This window comes from Ceratotherium simum, chromosome 5, assembly GCF_057802395.1.
Source record: "Ceratotherium simum simum isolate JZ-2026a chromosome 5, ASM5780239v1, whole genome shotgun sequence".
In the NCBI taxonomy this organism is placed as follows: domain Eukaryota; kingdom Metazoa; phylum Chordata; class Mammalia; order Perissodactyla; family Rhinocerotidae; genus Ceratotherium; species Ceratotherium simum.
Window position 1 is genome coordinate 20,880,253 of NC_141904.1, and position 19,848 is coordinate 20,900,100.

The 19,848-nt window shown below is 42.3% G+C and overlaps 1 protein-coding gene across 1 annotated transcript in view; it reads right to left on the bottom strand.

Annotated features, from left to right (window-relative positions):
* NEK11 (NIMA related kinase 11) overlaps positions 1 to 19,848 on the bottom strand; it is a 233,818-nt gene that overhangs the window by 83,188 nt on the left and 130,782 nt on the right. The gene's annotated exons all lie outside the window — the stretch shown is intronic.

The following is a 19,848-nucleotide window of genomic DNA, read 5'->3' on the forward strand; positions in this document are numbered from 1 at the left end:
GGAGGAAAACATTACAATTCTTTTCTAATAGGCTACGAAGGCTTTTGAGATGGAGTTCACTCTGGGGCTCTACTTACACCTACACATGGCATTAATTTAAAAAAAAAAAAGGAAAGATCATCTACTTAAGCTGATGCCAAGAAGTGGCTACCTAAGTTACCTGATGTAATATTATTACTAACTAAAAATATAGTTAGTCCTTATAATGGTCTTCAACCAAGAAAGGCCAAGAATGGATCACAAAATGCATAGTGATATCAACTTAGTTTGCTAACGAGGGCCTAGAAATAGAGAAATGTCCTTGGGGAGAAGAGGAAATTACATAATGATACCCTACCAAATTAAAACCATGGGCATTTTAGGCTTTGCACCATACTCTGACTTACAAACAAAATTATTCTTCTAAATTGTAACACGAAACACTGTTTTTCATCCCATTGTTGCTATTTGATGTCTAGTGGGGAAAATATAAAATTTGGGGTCAGAGAATCAAGGTTTGAATCTAGCTCTCCCACCTCTTAGATGAGAACCTGGGCAAAGGATTTGAACTTACTGAGCTCCAATTTCTCCAGTAAAACTGACAGAAGGGTAATCTAGCCAGGTAACTATGAAGAGTCAGTGAAGAGTCAATGATTTTTATGAAAGCATTTGTATATAGGGAAACTTTATACACATGTTCACTCAATTTCCACATCTGTAAAAATGAACTTTTCCTTAACTGATTCCAGAATCCTTTGAGAGTAAAATACTTAGTGGATATAGAATTCCCTGACAAGGGGATACTTTAAATCTTTGCTACCCATGGTTTCCCGTAAAACAGAAGAGGCAGTACCATGGAATTAAAGCTAATCAGCTCAAAATACAAAAATTACATACATTCAAAACTGCCTCTGCCAATTCCTTAGGGAGGGGCACTTCGGGGATCTCATACTTTCTCTCGGCAACTCCAACACAGCCTGTTTTCCCTTCAGATCACTGATTTTCAGTTGAGCACCAGATGAAATTGGTTATTTGTATCGAGGCACCATGTTTTATAAAAAAGTTCAATTGACACTCAGAATGACAAGAGGATCACAGCAAGAGAAGTATATAAAAACTAAAATCCACTGAGAGGACGATTTGCGTCTGCAGTTTTGCCCTTAAGTAGGGACATACGCTCGCTGAGTGGAAAGGTGGACAGAACCGTAAGACCTCCTGCCTCTCTTCCTCCCCACCGCCTCTCCCTGAATCTCCATGTCTCTTTCACAGGGTTGTCCTTTCTCTCTCTCTCTCCCCACTTCCTCCCGTTTCCTCTTCCTCTCCCTGAGTCTTTCTCTGACAGTTATTCACTCACTTATTCATTCGTATTTTCTCCCTCTTGCTCTACCTCTCTCTCTATTCCTCCCCCTCCCCCACCTTCAGGCAAGAATATTTGCTTTCCAACTTGACTATGACACAGTAAGAAACATCATTTACATTGTTGCCCAGTTCACAGAAATGTGCTTACATTTGTGTATGTGTGTGTATATATACATATATCTTTATAGTTGAAACAAAAGTTTCATGCATCAAGATATACCCATACTACATACGGCACACTCTGGTATTCTGCATTCTATTCAATCCTCTTTAAAATGCTAGTTGCAACTTGCTAAACTGATTTCTCAATCCACCATTTGAAAAATACTGGTTTAGAAGGCTAGCTTTGGCATCAAAAAGACCTACATTTAAATCAAGGCTCTAACATCAGCTCCATAACATTAGGCATTATTTAAACTTTCTGCACTTCAATTTTCTCATCTGATGAAAAATGGGATGACACGGGGGCCGGCCTGGTGGCGCAAGCAGTCAAGTGCACGCGCTCTGTTGCGGCGGCCCGGGGTTCGCCGGTTCGGATCCTGGGCATGCACCAACGCGCTGCTTGGCAAGCCATGCTGTGGCGGCGTCCCATATAAAGTGGAGGAAGATGGGTACAGATGTTAGCCCAGGGCCAGTCTTCCTCAGCAAAAAAAGAGGAGGATTGGCAGATGTTAGCACAGGACTGATCTCCTCACAAAAAAAAAAAAAAAGGGATGATAGTACTCACCTTATAGAACTGTTGTGAACATTAAATAGTATAATGGACACAAAGCATTGTGCACATGGTATGTACCCAATAAATGTTAGTTACTAACATTTAACATAAAACTCTGTAGTTTTGCCTGTAATCCTCAACACCAGGAAGAAATACAAATATTAGACAATCATAAATATATACCAAGTTTAATTTTATATATATATATATTAAATAGAATCACTTCTCAAAATCCATATGGTACCCAATTCAAATGGGCAATAAGGAATCACTCCTCTGTCTGGTCTCCCTTCTGCTGGGCTCCAGAGGGACCCTCGGGCATTTCGCCACTCTGGTCTCCTCCCATCGTCCTTCCTGTCCACTGGTTCCATCTAGGTTGCCTCCAGGCAGCTCAGAGGGAACCTCTACAACAGGGGTTAACAAACTTGTTCTGTAAAGGGCTAGATAGTAAAAATGTTAGGTTTTGCAGGTAAAACAGTCCCTGTCACAACTACCCAACTCTTTGTAGTCTGAAAGCAGACACAGACGATACATAAACAAATGAGTGTGGCTGTGTTCCAGTAAAATTTTATTGACAAAAGCAGGCAGTGGGCCGGATCACACAACAGCTCTACAACACAGATACACCTTTCTCTTATTAAATATTAAGCCCCTCCTCCCATAGCATGGCTCCTTGTGCAAAGTCCGCTCCCAGGAAGGAGAGGAAGGGGAAAAATGGTCAGGGGGAATGTGCCATCCTGCCACATATGCTTAATTGTGGAACAGAGTGGGATGAATCCATCTCCAGTATTTCTTCAGCAAGTACCACTAACTTGGTGCAGCTCAGAAAAGGGTTCACTTTCAAAGGGAAAAGTCAAAAGAATTTAAGTCTGCTCAAACCGTGTTTGTCAAGCTGTGCGTTTTTCGTACATAGGCCCAATTTGAAGCCTTGTTAGGCTAAGGCTCATTTCTCCTGTCATCGAAGGAAAAATAGTCTGTGATAAATAGCTTTAATTTCCTAGCACCCTGAAGTCAGCCTGTTAACAGAAGCACTGGAGTGGCATTCCAGATCTCCACCACACTGCGTGGGCAGTGACAGAGCGTGCTTATGAAGGAATCCAGTGACGGCTGCCTGAGCTTGAACACAGATGTTGCAAACCCATGCTGGAGAAAAAAGAGAAGCAATCACCCTGTTCTAGGAAAAGGATGCTCTTTGCCATACACTTCAATTAAGACCCTAATCAGTCCCTTACTCTATGACTTAAGTGAGCATCAGGATCACCTGCAGGGCTTGATAAAACATGGATCGCTGGCCCCACCCAGAGTTGCTCATTCAGTAGGTCTGGGGCGAGGCCTGAAAATGTGCATTTTTAACAAGTTCCCAGGGGAAGCTGGTGCTGCTGGTCCAGGGGCCACAATTTGAAAACCACTGCTCTAGGACGTGACTAGTTCAAATAAAAGCACTATCATATACTATATAGAAACACTATAATAAAATATGTCTTTATATTATCTATACATCTTCCAACATTTGTATGTTACAGACAAAAAAATGAAGAAATAAACTTTACTTTGGAAGAGCTCAAATTGTTATACCATTAGTTGCCTCAACTACTCATAATCTCTATGGAGTTATACGAGACTATTCCCATTTTATTGATGGGGAAGGAAGAACAAAGCTATGAGCGAGCAGTCCAAAGTTACAGCACTTTACAGTTTGTAAAAGCACATTCATATCCATTATTCCACTTGATCATTGCAACAAGTATTCAAGTTAGACCAGGGCAACATTTTTATGTCATTTTTCAGATAATGAAAGTGAGGCTCAGACAGGCTAATAACCAACCAAAGGTCACACAGCTATATGCATGGTGGACACTAGACTAGAATGAAAATGACCTGAATCCTATCTTTTCTCCACTGAATTAGTGCTATTTTATGCTTAGCTAGGAATTTTCATCTTTGCTAGTAAAACCATGTCACCGATAAAAGTCATGATTGTCTTCCCCGTAATTCTGACAGGTGTTGGACAACAAGGGATAGACTTTTGACTTATGGATAGAAAAACTGAAACTTTGTCATCCTGGTAAATCGTCTGAAGGGAGCTGGGAATACTGAATGCCAGGGCCCTCACTCAGACTCAGCCCAAGTAACACTACCCTCTATCTCAGATGTGCTCAAACTGGAGCGTGCAGCAGGATTTCCTGGAGGCCTTATTAAAACAGATTCCTGGCCCCCATGCCCAGTGCTTCAGATCCAGTAGATCTCAGGCGGGGCCTAAGATTCTACATAATGATGCTGCTAGTCTGGCAACACACTTTGAGAACTAGTGCTCTATCTCATAGGACCTTCAAGGAGAAAATGACATACAAGTGTAATTTCTTTTTAAATTTTATTTATTTATTTTTCCCCCCAAAGACCCAGTAGATAGTTGTATGTCATAGTTGCACATCGTTCTAGTTGCTGTATGTGGGACGCGGCCTCAGCATGGCCGGACAAGCGGTGCGGCGGTGCGCGCCCGGGATCGAACCCGGGCCGCCAGCAGCAGAGCACGCGCACTTAACCGCTAAGCCAGGGGGCCGGCCCCCAAGTGTAATTGTTGAATGAGAAATTCCCCGATACTATTATCACACCAGGTCTTTCTTCTAAAATGATCAGGAAAGGTGTTAAAGAATTTTTTTTTTAACGAGCCAATAGTACAAGAACTTTGCCTAAACGCAAAACCAGGTTTCCTTTAAAGGAACTTAGTTATGTGTAAGGAATATCTCAGCCCCTGCATCTACCATCATCCTAGATTCTAACCATCGGTATGCCTTGAGCAAATGGAGGTAAAGAGTTTAGCAGAATGGTTCTCAAAGGTGGTCCCCAGAACAGCAGCACCAGCATCACCTCGGATCTTAACACTAATGCAAATTCTCAGGCCTCTCGGACCTACAGAATCAGAAACTGGGGTGGGGGTCCAGCAACCTGCATTTTAACGAGCCCTCCAGGGGATCCTGGTGCACCCTTAAGTTTGAGAATTTAGCACAATAAACCACTAATTTAGCACAATGACTAGCACTTAATATCTACTTAAATAAAAATAGCTTCTACTGATAGCCCCAGTAGATAGTAAGCTCCTGGAGGGTGGGAGCCATGTTCACCATGGTATCTCTAACCACAGCTCAAACTTCTTGTTGAATAAATGAATGCCTACATCTCTAAGAGATAAGGACTTCCAAACTACCACATAGTATCTCATGCAAAGAGTTTTCTAATCCTTTATTTGCGGGGCCGAGGGAGGGGGGTGGGGGGGGCAGGAGAGGGAAGGAGGAGGAGAGGAAGGAGATAGGGATTTCTTCCATTGGAGCCCTGCTCTCCTCCCCGTTTCTCACATACTCGGAACTTATATCTCAGATGTAGTCATAACTTTGAATCGCAGAAAGTGTCTTCTTCATATTAACATTTCCAGCTATCTCCCACAGGTCTGCCAAGTTGGAGGACTCAGTCAAGATTACCCAGAGCGTGATGGCACTCACTGTTAGACTGGGGCTTTCTCCAGATACCCCCGACTCGGCTCCAGCTGCAAGATCACCCTGCCTCTCTTTGCATATCTAATAACAGTGTCAGAATTGATTAATGTTTGTTGAGCTGGGTGGCCAAGAGACTTGTGATGTGGGAAACCCCACAGACTCACTTGCAGTTTTCTGCCCCTTCTCCTAGGAAGTTACCAGTATCCACAAGATACTTTTTAAAATGGTTCTCACTATACCCACCATATGGGGGAAAGAGTCTCTTCATAAAGAGAGGATGCTCTTTATTTTAGCTATGGTGGGGCAGGCTGGGGAGGAGTAGGGGACCTCAGTAGCAGGAAGCTGCCCAGAGATGCCCTTCTTTACTTTTCCTTTCTTTCCCAGTCTTCTGAAGAAGGCAATGGCTTTATTACACCAAGCCAGAAAATACTGAACAAAGGCTACAATAAGAACAAACTGATTTATCGTTAGATCTTGATGTGGCCTCTCCAAAGACCATGGTCTCCCATTACAAATTAGGAGTGACGGTGCTCAGAATGACAATAGTTATTATTACACGCACAAGGCAGGTCTCAGAATTTCTTATTTTCCTAAAAATGGCATTTGTGGGTGTGAAAAAGATGGCCCTAATTCGTTTTTTAATAAAAACATTTTAAATAAAGACATCATCTTCTCATATGTAGAAGAAACCCATGATTAATATGCTACAACATTCTCAAACAACAGGGTAAAAGACAATGCCTTGAGAAGGCACTTAGATGCAGACATTGTCTATGCTGAGCTGCCTCAGTTTCCCCAAGGAGCTCCATCTTGTGTAAGGTGGGGAGAAATTAGGATAAAAAAGACAGAAGCCCAAGTTAGCTGGTGGTGTCTGCTGCTTCTCAGAAAGACTCCTCCCACCAGGAGGGGTGATATAGTATAGAGATTAAGAGGACAAGCTGTAGGTCAGATGGAGGTTCAAATCTGGCCTCAGTTGCTTAGCGGCTGTGTGACCTTGGGCAGGCTAGTTCACTTCTCTGGTCACAGTTTTCTAATTTGTAAGTGGGTGTCGGGGGAGGAGAGAGAATCTCCCTCTGCCCTTTCCCTTAAGGTTCTTCTGGCTGGCCAAATAATCAACAAGACAGGTTAGCAGGAGAAAATAATACCAAGTTTAATAACATGTATACATGGGAGAAAGCAGGGACACTGCGTTTCTCAACACAATAGCAGAAATTTTCGTCTTAAATACCATGTCCAACCAATGACAAAGGAGGATTTTGGGGGTGGGGGGGAGTCAGTTACAGGAGATTACCACTAAAGCACAGTAAACAAGAGCGAGGTTTATTATGCAGCCCCAAGGCCTCACCTTCCACATTGATAAGTCACTAGAAATGAGCTCATCCCCCTCTCTTCTCCAAACAGAGAGGGAGATACCTTTACAAATGGAGATTTCCCTTATAAATGTAAATGATTGTCTGGCAACTCTTCGCAGGGTCATCCAGAGAATGTGGCCAGAGAGACAGAACTTCTGATAAGAGGGGCTTGTTGGTGCCTTTCCTATTGTAACATTTACCCTACGTTATCTTTACAGCCATCATGATAGATCTGTTCCTGGAAGGAGCCACCATGTCAAATTCTTTAGGCAGTTAGTGGGGGAGGTCAAATGTCCCTAGAGAAAACAACCAAGGTAAAGAGATAGAGTTCAGGGTGGCCAAATCTTGATCTCCCACATGGGTATAGTCAATACTATTGATGTTCCACCCAAACCTCCTTACCAGACACACTCCAAAATATAATTGGCACACTCATCCTCCAGTGGCTGTGAGTGTCGTTGGCTGTGTGAGTCTGCTAGGGCTGCCACAACAAAATGCCACAGACTGGGGGGCTTAAACAACAGAAATTTATTTTCTCATAGTTCTGGAGGCTGGAAGTCCAAGATCAAGGTGTTGGCAAGTTTGGTTTCTTCTTGGCTTGAGGTGGTTGACCCTCTATACTCTGGTGCCCCTGGTGTCTCTCTGTGTGTCCTAACCTCCTCTTCTTATAAGGACACTAATCAGATGGGATTAGGGCCACCCTAACAGCCTCATTTTAATGTAATCACCTCTTTAAAGGCTCTATCTCCAAATACAGTCACATTCTGCAGAACTGGGGAGCAGGGCTTCAACATGTGAATTTTAAGGGAACACAATTCAGCCCATAATAACTGCTTACAGGACACAGATGCCCCCTTCTCCAGACAATTGCTCTCAGATCGAAGAATTTCCTTATCAAAGAGGTTATATCTTACCTCCACCCCAGGGGCAGTCCTGGCCACTGACTGACTGACCTAAGGTGGACCTAACTCTGTGATGTCACTCACGCCCAGAGCTTGCTGTGGGATCAGGCTGCAGCTCGTCTCCAGCTGAGACCACGTCCTTGCTCAGCTCCTTCCACTGCCCTGTCTAGACATACCGCCCACCCCACCCAACCCAAGAGCTCTCCCTCAATAAAGCACATGCACCGGAACACCCATCTCAGGCTCTGTTTCCAAGAAACCCAACCAAAGACTTGGGGGTATCATAATAACAATAATACTTTAACTCATAGCTATAACGTAAAATTTTATAAAAGAAAAGTGGTGCTATGCAATAATGTAAACACCTCTTAAAGGAAAATGCCAGATGCCAGCAAGGTCACATTCTTTTTTTATAATTCTATTTATTTACTTATTTATTTCCCCCAAAGCCCCAGTAGATAGTTGTACGTCATAGCTGCACATCCTTCTAGTTGCTGTATGTGGGACGCAGCCTCAGCATGGCTGGAGAAGCAGTGCCTCGGTGCGCGCCCAGGATCCGAACCCGGGCTGCCAGCAGCGGAGCACGCACTTAACTGCTAAGCCACGGGGCCGGCCCAGGTCACATTCTTTTATACTATAAATTTAATCCTCAGAATTTCTAGGAAACAATAGAGCCCACACCTATGGATACTGTTAAAGTCATTTGTCAGATATCAGTTATATCTCAGACAGCTGAATTTTTTATCTCTTGAGGTCTAGTCTACTTGGCCTGATCAAAGTCTTCTTAAAATGCTCCCTGTAGCATAGTTTCCAGCACATCACAGGTACTCAATAAATGACCACTATCATTACTTCAGAAGTTAGAAGATGTTAGTTTTCTTAATGGTTCTCATACCAATTGTATTTAGAAAAATACCTGACAAGAATGTAAGGAAAAAAACTATGATCCCTCCTGCCAGAGACAAGAGGAGGGCTTTGGCCTTACTCCAGAAAAGGGGTAGGGAAGGAGAGTGGGAGGGGCAGAGCCAGCGAGATGGTGGAAAGTCACATGCTCTGTGAGATGCTAAACTCATCACACACTTGGTAGAGGCGAAAAAGCTGGGTTTGCTGTCTGAGCCAGTAATGGAGGCTGCCAGCCCCGGTACATGAGATAGAAGCAGAAGGAAGCCTGCAGCAGCAGTTAGGAAGAGAGCTCTAGACAAGCTGCAGTTTGAGCCAAGCTTCCCCAATCTCCCAGGGGCAGGGGGTCCAAGCTGACGTCTAGACTACATCATTACTGGTGTGTAAAAGCACAGAAAACACTTCTCAGGTAGAGACAACCTGTCCTTGAGGGAGACAGCTGGACTCCACCAAGTAGACCAATACCATTCCTAAAACCCCAGCCTGCCATTCTCCCTGGAACTAACAAAGGTAGTCAGTCTCTCACCCCTGGACACACCTTCCCCTGCACTATTAGAAGAAAAGGACTGACTCTGAAACTTGGCTGTTCTGGAAAAGGCATTTTGTCAATTCCTAAACTTCAACATACATTGGATTTTATTTTTCCTTTTCAATTTCTAAAAGCCATCTCCTCCCCACTGTGAACCATGAAATGGTTTGTCAGGGTTATGCAATGAGTCATCGGCTGGGCCTAGAATACAGTTCTCATGGTGTCCTGGTTCCCACTCGCAGCATTAAGATTGCTTATCAGTGCCCAGAAGTCATAGAGAGAGAAGGGCGCATGCTAAGAACAGCCATCAGTACTTCCCACGGTGAGTCATCCCCCTTTATGGATACCATGGGCCCCTGCTAGAGGTCCCGGAGAGGCTGTTACTCCTTATTCCAAATGGCTGCTGCATCTCTGTTTCATTACAGAGTCCCCTTCCTGACCCATGGAAAGCGACTGTAATTTTCAATCACCATAACATTTAGTGGGGCTGGAGGCTTGCAGCAGCATATTTGCTAGGGAACAGTTTGAACCAATGTTCAGCCCAGGGAAGAATATGAACAACCCCCAGTGAAATGAACACCCTCACACTCCGAGGGGGACATGAACACTCCAGGTATCTTTTAACACTCAGCTCTTGTGATCACCTCCCATCTTCCACCTCCATCACACCTTACACAGGCCGCCACAAGTCTAGCCTAAAGCACTCATCATGTCACTCCCCCCCTTCAATGCCTCCCCCACGGCCAATAAAATTGAATACAAAATCTTCAGCTTGGCAGTCAAGGCCTTCTATCTTTTGGTGCAACCCACTTTCCCAAACCTGCTTCCTCCTAGCAACAAATATGGTAGCTCTCAGTTAAAGGTGTGCACCAGGGATTCTGAATGGGTGGCCCTGGGCTGGGTCCAGGTAGCTTTATTTTTCTGACACTTTCCAGATGGTTCTCACATGTACCTTTAGATCAGAACCTTGGTTTTTGTAACCTGGACTCTACATTTTTCTCTGAACTCATTCTTGCTTTCAACTTTATTTCTTTAAAGAGCTCTCCTTCTAGAATTGCCTTGTCCAATATGGTAGCCACTGGGCACATGCAGTTATTTAAATTAAAATTAATTAAAATGAAATAAAATGACAAATTCAGTTCCTCAGTCGAACTAGCCACATTTCAAGTGCTTGAAAGCCACTTGTGACAAGATTATAGAACATTTCCATCATCGAAGAAAGTGCCACTGGACAGCGCTGTTCCTGAGGGTCCTCCCACCATACATCTAGCCCTGCTGGGCCGCAGCCTCCAGCTTGAATTTGGCTAGATTTCTTTGAAGCCCTGGGATGTGGGTCACTTCACCTCTCTGATCCTCCATTCCTCCCCTGGCCAGCACACCCTCCAGCACCACCAATTCCCACCCCTGCAAAAAAGAAGGTGGAATCACAAGCCGATGGAGGTCCTCCAGCTCTCACAGCCCTGGACTTAGCGGGTGGGGGGGAGGCAGTGACTCAATCCCACCCTAGCCTCGGGCCTCTTCTGCCTGTCCCCCAGAGCCACATCAAAGGACCGATCAAGTCAAACCTTCTCATCGGTAAGATACCTTTTCCACCTTCTTTTACACAGTGTCTACAAGTAGAGCTTTAACATATGCCCAGCCCACACCCTTCACTCCAGAGAAAGGCAGCTCAAGGAGCTTCCAGATCCTCACGGTAGACAATGTCTTCCACAGCCTAGCAGCGATCAAGTCCACTTAATCCTATCACTGACTGCAAGTGGAACTGAACCTCAAATACAGACGAAACATTTATAGGCTTGAGGGGGGAGTGGAGCAGTTGCTTGGTTTTACATCTTTTTAATGCTTTCTTCTCTCACACAATAAGTTATAGGTTAGTATCAGTACTGTGACCTTTTCTAAAATAAACCCTCAAAACTAAGGGTAAAATTAGCCACGTTGATTAGCTTAGCCCGCAGCATCACACATGAGACTGTGAAAAGAAATCATTTTCTTAGTCAAAATGCATATTCATGACCCTTTCTGTATGGAGGGCTAAATTAAGTGCAGTACAGTGCTTTTTTTATATATAGGACAGCAGGTTTTGCTGTTTTTCTTCAAGTGACATCTCTCTACAGTTATTTGATCAGTGCACCAAAGGCTCCCCACTGCTACACACACACACACACACACACACACACACACAGCAGAAATAAGCTCCAGGATCCATTTGGAAATAGGTCTCCCCTGAGCTCTGGAGTCGGTGCTTTTATTCTGTGTGTTAAGATGATTCTCCCTTAGGCAAAACTATAACATTTCTCTGAACTTTTCCTTCTGATTTGGAGAGCAAAAGCCAAATGAGTAGGTAAAGTTTGTCTTTTCTCCACCAGATTCAGAGAAATAAATACAGGCCAAGAAATCCATTCTCTTGAGGGGAAATATAGGGAGACTGAACAGAGACCCTGAAGGAGCTGGTACTACATAGCCGGTTGCTGTGTCTGGTGGCAGAAGACACCTAGTTCTCCAACTTTAGGCAACTATCTTCAGCTCCCCCCTGGGCCTTAGGTGTCTCATGTGTAAAATGGGAATAATAATAACTTACCAGCCTAAAAGCAGGAGCCTGAACTAGATTTCAGGTTGTTTTCCCACTCTAAGGCTTACAGATACATGACAGAGTAATGAACTAGACCAGTGTGTACATCACTCATCCGGGGAACTTGATGAAATGAGGATTCTGATTGGTAGGTCTGGAGTGGGGCCTGAGAGTCTGCATTTCTGACATGCTCGGGGTGATGGAGATGCTGCTGGTCAACGACCCACACTTTGAGTCACTAGAGAATAGACCACTTCTTTCTGCTCCTGGCCACCAGGGATTTGTCAAGAAGTGAGGTTACAACTAAGACTTTAATGAAGCTGAAGAATTTAAATTGCTATCAAAATGCAGCCTCTGCCTTCTCTCTTATTTTTTTTATTTTTTGGCTGTATTTTCTCATTAACAGAGGCTTGGGTACATCGGAATGCATTTAGCAATTTGTTTCTTGGCAGAGAACACCTTGTGAGCCAAATGGGATTTCCTTTCCAATGAAATCCTGGAGTTATAATTTATCTTTTCCACTTCCATTCTCCTGGAAAATATTGGTTTTCCACTGGCAGCACCCCTCTGTTAACTGGCCAGCTGGAGGCAGTCAGGAAACTGCTAAAAGATGCTTGCTGGCACTGTGACATTCTTAGCTCACCAGTGTGAACAGGAAAACTGAATGTGGCAAGACAGTCCAGTGATCACAAAAACACAAGGGAAATCTACTGCATTGATCTTGCGCGCATGGTGGGCACAGCAATCATTTAAATGTTTTTAATTAAAGGATGAGCCTATCATACACATCAGTTTAGGCAAATTTTTGTGGTCCCGCTCAGGGAAGTTTCTATTGCAATGTTGGTTTTTCCTGGGTGATCTGCCCTTTCTTAACCTGACTACTTCCTGTCGGGTGTGATCTGGTCTTAGAGGGCAAAGTAAATCCAAGTTTAAAAGGAACTCTTTCATAGCCTATAAAATCTAGAAAAGCTTCCATTCACATGTCCCCACAGTAGTAAGTGATAACAACAATTACTTACCTTCACAATTCACAAAGTGCTCTCAAATACATTTTTTCACTTAAGCCTCCCTCACAACATGGTGTGAAATGCATGGTGTTATCCCCTCTGTGTCACCGACAGGAGGAACATAAAATTTAGAGTTATTTGACCTCTTTAACTTAACTTGAAAGTGGCAGATCCCAAACGGTGTCTTCTGATTCCAAATCTAGTGCTCATTTGTACTAAATCATGCTGACTCCATAATTCTGTTTGGCCATTCTTTGAAGATAGCCACCCATTTTGGTCACATACGAACGCAACAACATTTGCAAAAGGCAACGTTTTCAATTCATTACAGCCTGTACCTCTTTTCCACATACCAGCTCTTCCTCTTCCTCCTCTTCTCAACCACTGTCCCCATGACACACATACCACTGACTACTATAGAGCACTTTCAAATAATGTCTGGAACACTGACCAGAGGTTAAAAACTAACTTTAAAAAATGTGAAGTCACTAGAAAGAGCTGTTCAACAAAAATTACTGCATTAGTTGTCTATTGCTGCATAATAAATTACCCCCATACCATGGCTTAAAACAATAATAAACATTTATTATCTCATAATTTTCTATGGGTCAGGAATCCAGGAGTGGCTTAGCCACGAGGTTCTGGTTCAGGAACCAGCATGAGGTTTTGGTCAAGAACTTATCTGGGGCTATAGTCATCTGAAGGTTTGACTGGGACTGGAAGATCCAATTCTAAGCTCATTCTGTGGCTTTTAACAGGAAGCCTCAGTTCCTTGCACATGGACTCTCCATAGGGCAGCTTGAGTGTCCTCACAACATGGCAGCTGGTCTTCCCCAGAACAGCGATCCAAAAGAGCAAGGCAGAAGCTGCAATATCTTTTATTACCTAGCCTTGGAAGACACACTCCGCAATTTCCATACTATCCAACAGGTATGGTCAGTACTATTCAGTGCAGGAAGGGACCATACAGAAGTATGAATATCAGGAGGCAAGAATCATTGGGGGCCATCTTGGAGGCTGGCCACAAAAAGAAGTTTAGCTTTTCTTCAATTTTTTGAGGAAAATATTCATTTTACCTTCATGTATAAATAGTCAGGTTATTATACTGAGGCTACATAATGAATCAGTGACAGACTTTATACTAGAACTCTCTCCCAATATCCAAGTTGGTGATGCCTCTACTTTTAAAAGACTGTAAGTAGAAAAACATACATGTAACAAGATTTGGTTCATAATTAGGATAAATATGGACTTGAATAGTCAGATCCTAATGAAATTTCACACTGCTCCCCAAGTGGTCAAAATATTATTTGGGAGAGTAAGTATGTAATTATTTTTAGTGTCACATCATATTATTAGAATTCTAAGTATTTATGAAACTTATGGGGAGAAAAATACCATAGAACTAAGATGCACTGTAACCTACATGAAAGTGAGCATGAACTGATTAAACAGAGAAATGTCCAGAATGAGGGACTCTGATCAGGGGACATTTAATGGGATCTGTATTAGTCAGAGCTCTCCAGACAACAGAACCAATAGGATATGTGTGTGTGTGTGTATGTGTGTCTGTATGTGTGTGTGTGTATAAGTGTATACATAGAGAGAGAGAGAGTGACAGAGAGACAAAGAGAGAGATAGAGACAGATTTATTTTAAGCAATTGGCTCTTGCAATTGTGGGGGCTGGCAAGTCCAAAATCTGTAGGACAGGCCAGCAGCCTGGAGACCTAGGCAAGAGTTAATGTTGCAGTCTTGAGTCCCAAGGCAGTCTGGAGGCAGAATTCCGTCTTCCTTGGGGGAACCTCAGTCTTTTTCTCTTAATACCATCAACAGATTGGATGAGGCCCAGACATATTATGGAGGGCTATTTGCTTTACTCAAAGTCTACTGATTTAAATGTTAACCACATCTAAAAAATACCTTCACAGCAACATCTACACTGGTGTTACATCAAACATCTTTGCATCATAGCCTAGCCAAGTTGACACATAAAATTAACCATCACAGGATCTAGCAGGAGTATTCTTTTCCTGCTTGAGTTCTGATGGAGAAGATGAATGAAGTTGGCAAAAATAACTCAGATCTCCCACTCAGGTTGCAAAAGCCCCAAACAGTAGAATTCCAGGCCACTTTCAATAATGAGCGACATCTCAACACTTAAATGATGGCTTGGGGACCGGTTTCTTAACAAACAGAAACCAGAATCTACTATCAGTATCTACTGTCTATCTTGCAGAGCTCTTGGTCTCTAAGTATTCATGGTAAACTGTCTATAATCCTATGGCAGAATTCTCTTTACGTCATTCTAAGAAAATCCTGTCATCTTTACTTTGTTGGGAGTTTTCAAACCTCTCTGGGAAGCCTGACTGACTATTTGGGTCAATTCACTGATGCCCACCATGGACGGCACCAGGTAAATAGACCACCCTACAGATTGGGGACTATGCAAGGCTTCCTTCCAGCAGGTGTGGGTACTCTGTATTGTACCATGATCATAGAGAAAGTAAGTGTCTACGTAAAAGACTCAGGGATTCATTAAAATCAATGTCCTTATCGATTACTGATTCAGTGATTCAAATGGTATTCCTATGACAGAGACAGCAGACAAATAAAATCATCAAAATACTTTTCTTTTTTGGTGAGGAAGATTAGCCCTGAGCTAACATCCATTGCCATTTTTCCTCTTTTTTTTTCTTTTTCCTTGAGGAAGATTGAGCCTGAGTAAACATCTGTTGCCAGTCTTCCTCCTTTTTTCCTTTTTTCTCCCCAAAGCCTCACTAGATAGTTGTATGTCATAGTTGTATATCCTTCTAGTTGCTCTATGTGGGACTCCACCTCAGCATTGCTTGATGAGCGGTACATAGGTCCGTGCCCAGCAGAGTACACACACTTAACTGCTATGCCACCAGGCTGGCCCCCAATCTTCCTCTATTTTGTATGTGGGTTGCCACCTCAGCATGGCCGACAAGTGGTAGGTCTGTGCCCAGGAATCAAACCCAGGCAGCTGAAGCAGAGCGTGCTGAACTCAACCACTGTGCTACAGGGCCAACCCATAAAATTTTAAAAATAGCTTAATTCAGGAAAAATTGATATGAAAAACTCTCCCAGATCTCTTATAATAGCCTTCCTCAACTCTTTGAAAAACTAGGTGTCTTAGGTTGGGTTCCCCAGAAACAGACTCTAAGATGAAGTTTTTGTCAAGTTATTTATGAGGCAAGTTCCCAGGAAACACTGGTGGTGGGTGGAGAAGTGGGACAGGGAGGGGCAGGAGGCCACGAAAGGGTGCAGTACCAAGCAGAGTCCCACAGGGGTAACCTCGGGTCCAGCCCACAGAGCTCCAGACAATTGGCGGGAGGCACTGGAGTGTTTATACTCTTGCAAACATTAATCATTTTTAAAACGCTGCCTCCGGGGAACTGGGAGGTGGGAGTGAGGTGTATATTCCCAGGCACTTTTGGTTCTCCTTTAGCACAGGTGCAAAATGAACTAAAAATTCACTTGGATTGGGTGAGACAGAGTCACAATTGGGTGGGGCTGGATCAAACTGAAATGTAAGTGGTAACTAAGATGTGAAAGTGTTGGTCCAAAGAGCTAAGAGCCAAGGAGTGATAGGAGATGTAGGTCAGGTTAAGCAGTTCAAGCAGTTTCAGATGGAGAACAGAGAAGTATTTGGGTTTCCATTACCTGTTCTTAGTGGAGGCATGTGACAGGAGGGTGTCACTCCTTGGTTCTCAACTCTTTGGACCAACACTTTCACATCTTAGTTACCGCTTACATTTCAATTTGATCCAGCCCCATCCAATTGTGACTCTGTCTTACCCAATCCAAATGAATTTTTAGTTCACTTTGCACCAAGCCCACCCAACCCCAGCATCTCGCTACCCACAGGTTAGTCACTCAAGGACAGTTAATCTCTCTCATCCCCAGCTCCAGGTCACCCGGCCTCCTGATCTGGATTGGGCCTTTCATGTACTGTCCTGAATTGCTCAGCCATGGTGTCTATTGAATTCCAACTCATATTTAGTTGATAACATTCCCAAGAAATCAGCATCCACAATGGAGAAGAAAAAATGAAGTCACAAGGTACAGCGTCCTCTCCCTGTGAACGTTCAGCTCCCTCTCCCTCAGAGCACATATGTTTGTGCTCTGTGATTATCCCCATGTGACACACAATGAGAAAGCCCAGGGCATGCCCATCGATTTGCATCAAATTCTTTTCACAAACAGCAATGCTAAGACATCCCAGTGGAAAATTAATTTTGCCCTATTTAACAACTAGGGAGAAACGGACATGCTGTACGTTTGTATGGTAACAGTATTAGAAGGTTTATGTTTCAGTGAAGCCGAAACCAAGTTTCAATAAAGGGAAGGAGAACATCTAGCAAGCAATTTTCTTTTCAAAATTATATTTTCCAGTGCTGTTAGTGTATCTACCAACATGTTCAAAACACAAAGGCAATGGGCAGAAAATGACTTAGACCGAGGGTCAACAAACTGTGGCCTTTTGACCACATCTGGGCTGTCTGCTTTTGTAAATAAAGTGTTGTTGGAACACAGTCACAGCCTGTATTGTCTCTATTCTCTCTATAACTGCAGAGTTCAATGGCAGAGTTGAGTAGTGTGATAGAGATAGTATGGCCTGCAAAGCCTGAAATGTTACTATCAACCATTTAAGAAAGTTTGTGGACCTCTGCTATGGACAAGTAGCTACAGGTAACCCTGGATAAACATCATACACAAACCAGGGAGCTAGGAGCAGACTCTCCTTCAAATCCCTGGCTGATGCCAACGCATTCATCCATAGTAAACTTCGAAATTATACAATGCCTCCCAGTCAACAAAGCCTGGAATCCCCACTGTGAAGCAGAGGCCTTTTCAACTGAGAAGAGAAAGATCTTCTTAAGCTTGTCCTAGATTCTAAGAGCCATTCAAAAGAGTGAGAAACCATTTTTAGTATATGACTTCAGCGTATCAAGTTAAGTCTTACTCAAACGCTATCTCCCATCGACAACCCCCTCTCCCAAAGCCATGTGGGCACAGGGGATAAAATCCTGTGTGAGGCTGTGACCTTCTAAAGGCTGTACCCTCTGTGATCTGGTGACTAAGCAGTTTCTACCCACTGGCTCAGGGAGATGCAAGAAAGCTTTGCTTCCATCCAGGACTTTGGGTAGAAAATAAGAGACATGTGAGAAATTAAAACCCCAAGCCTGAACTATGTTCAAAATCTGAATTTACAGTCTTCACATGTTGTAGGATTTCTTGAGAAATTAACATTAAATTGGTGTGGAGCAGTTACACAAGATGCCTGCCAGAAAAAAAAGAAATGACTCTGGAGGGACATTTCTACAACCTGATGTTTAGCATTTGATCAGAGAAAAATTCCCACTGAAGATAAGCTCTCAATCCAAAATTACTTATGCAATTCAAATAATGTCGCAATGAGCATATAACTTTGCAAACTTGTGGGGTTATTTCTGGAGGAAAAACTACTACAAGTGAAAATTCTGGGTCAAAGGGTATGAGCATTCCAGCCAGAGAGAACCCTTCTCCCAGATAATGTGCATGAATTACTCTCTCACTTCATTCAAGTCTCTAAATGCTATCTCCTGAATAAAACCATAAATAAGCAATGTAATAAATAAATACAAAGCAAATACCTGTAAAACTACTATCTAGGTCAAGAAATTCAGAATTAAACAATGCCCCAGAAACACTACCCACATTCTTATAGCCCATATCCCTTCCTGGTTATAACCCTGCTCTTCACCCTAGAAAAAAACAATTTTTAAACTTTTATGGTAATCATTTTCTTGTTTTTCTTTATAGTTTCTAAACTTTGTGTAATTCCTAAATGATACAGTCTGATTTACCTGGTTTTAATGGTTATATAAAGGGAATCACACCTTAGGGAGTCTTTTGGGCCTTATTTCTTTTAATTATATTATGTTTGCAAGATTTATCTGTGTTGTTACAAACAGTCGAAGTCTGTTTATTTTCATTGCTGTATAGCATCCCGTTGTATAAATGTACTATAATTTATTTGTTATACTATTAACAAACATTTGCATTGTTTCTATTGGGGCTATTACAGCATTTTTATGTATGTCTCCTGGTGTATACATGCATATATGTTTCACCCAGGAGTGAAATTTCTGGGCTGTAGGGTGTGCAATATTTTCATCTTTGTTAGATGATGCCAAGAGTTATTTTTCAAAGAAGATGCATCAATTTATACTACCACCAGCAACAGAACTGCAATTTATTCTTGTAGTTCCACATTCTTGACAACACTTGGTATTGTCAAACTTAAATTTTTGTCCATCTGAGTGGTATGTACTGGTATCTCAGAGTGAATTTTGATTTTCATTTCTTTGATTTACTCTGTATGGAATTATATGTTGGAAGTTATTTTCTTTCAGCACATTGAGGATGTCAAGGACTTATGCCTTCCTTTACTGCTATTAAGTCAGCAGTTAATTAACTATTACTCCTTTGAAGATAATTTCTTTGTTTTTCTCTGGACTCTTTTAAGAATTTCTGCATCTTTGGTTGTCTGAAGTTTTAATATGATATATTAAGCTGTAGATTTCTTTTTATTTTTCTATTTGGCATTTGTGGATCTCTTAAATCTATTGAATGATATGTATCATCAATTCTGGAAAATTCTCACCTATTATTCCTTAAAATATTGTTTATATTTCCTTCTGGGTCTCTAATGAAATGACTGAGATCTCATTGTATCCTCCACATCTTTTGCAGTTCTGTAATTTCTATGTTTTGTTTCTCCAAACTCTCTGACTTTTCTTTCTAGTCACTAATTTCTGCTTCAGCTGTATCTAATCTGCTGTTAAACTCATTCAAAGTTCTTAATTTCAGTGTACTGTATTTTTCACTTCTATAAGTTCTATTTAACTGTTTTTCCAGTAGGCTATATGATTTTTATAGTTTCTTGTTTCCCGCAACTATGTTCAAGCTTTTGTTTATTTATTTATTTAAACATAAAAATCATCATTATTTTATAGGCTATGACAGATAATTCCAATA